Raw genomic sequence first — 1,572 nt, forward strand, 5'->3', positions numbered from 1 at the left:
AGAACAAGCCCGTTTGAGCACATTTCTTCCTCTAACTTCCTCTTTTTTGTCTTCTGCATATTAGGCATTACCGAGTGATGAATAAACTGAAAACCAGGAATTTACAGTAAATCAGTAATAGACAAGAAGGTGCTGCAGGGACATCGTTTGTTAAAAAAAATATTTAAAAAAGTTTTCATTGAAACAAGCAAGTCAGTTAAGCCCCTATTAAACATAGTGCCTCTATACTAAATAGGCTGTTTCGCGAGAAAGCGCTCTTCAGGAGGCTACAAACGAATTATACTGGTTAGTTAAGAATAAAACTGAAAGAGTTAAAGCTACGCTGATCTGAACTACAAAACAACATCCTCTAGCAATGAAGGGCACAACTCGTGATTACAGAGAGCAGTGTTCCTGGGATGTCAAATAAGGAGACAACAGAACCAGAGACGCAAGCTGGCTCTACAAAAGGTTTTAGCAAGAGATCAAAGAAAAAAGCGATAAAGCAAGAGACGAGAGCAGGGGCTTCACCTCTGGTCTACTGACATTCCAAATAATTAAATACAATTGGATTAGCGGTGGCCGGTGGGTAATTTCTAAAATGGTTAACAATAGGTGCTAAATCTACAATAATCCACTCCACAATGAAGTTACCAGACTAAACTAAATTATAAACACGTTTCGCAGGCAGCACATAATTCAAAATTGACACATTTTTGCGGCCGCACAATTTTTCTTCGCGGGCCGCACGTTGCACAATGCACATCCCTGGATTAGCCTATACTTTTCACGATGCCTCTTTTGGGTACACTCGCTTTAATTTAATGACTAATTTGACTTTTAAATGGGATTTGATTTTGGTGAGTTAACTATTGCTTTTATGTTTAAAAGTTTTTAACGCGAACTTTCATTTTGGTTTAGACCGAAAAAATCGTAATCTTTTATTTCGAAATGGTAGCAATTTGGTTTTGTTATGCGCTAAAAAATATGAACAGCAGAAAAACGTTAAAATGCAGAAAGAATCATGAAGCGTAAATTGAACAAGCTTGCATATAAAGTGCTTAGTGAAAACATATGAAGTTTAGTTTCGCGTGGGAGTGTTTCAAGCAAAATTTGGTGTAGGCCTATTTCATATGTTTTTTGCACAATTCCACAGCCCTGCAGATAACAGCGTGATATTAGATTATCAGTAAAATGAAGACTTATAGAGGCACCACCGGGGATCGAACCCGGGATCTCCTGTTTACTAGACAGGCGCTTTGCCACTACGCCATGACGCCACTATTCCGAAGTTCAACAACAATCGCTTGAAACAATTCTGACATTTAACAGTTTGAAGGTGTCTTTGTCGCCAGTTAGGGGAGACCGGGAATAGCTCGGACAATTTTTTGAAAACAGCCCATATTTTTTTTAAATTACACAGCAAGTTCGTAATTGTTATTTTGTTGTAAACCTTAAAGCTTTGCCAAAAAAGGGTAGGAGTATCGTTTGTTTCAGCAAACCGGAAATGCTTATAAAAAGCATAATTTCTACGGTCCTCAAATGTCCGAAGTTACCCCGGTACCGGGGTAACTTCGGACATGCCTGGGGTCA

The 1,572-nt window shown here is 38.7% G+C and overlaps 1 non-coding gene across 1 annotated transcript; it reads right to left on the bottom strand.

Annotated features, from left to right (window-relative positions):
* Window positions 1–1,187: 1,187 nt before the first annotated feature.
* Window positions 1,188–1,259, bottom strand: Trnat-agu (transfer RNA threonine (anticodon AGU)). Its single transcript has one exon. It is a non-coding gene; the product is annotated as a tRNA-Thr (tRNA).
* Window positions 1,260–1,572: the final 313 nt, after the last annotated feature.

The sequence above is a fragment of the Aplidium turbinatum genome, chromosome 10 (genome assembly GCF_918807975.1).
Source record: "Aplidium turbinatum chromosome 10, kaAplTurb1.1, whole genome shotgun sequence".
NCBI lineage: Eukaryota > Metazoa > Chordata > Ascidiacea > Aplousobranchia > Polyclinidae > Aplidium > Aplidium turbinatum.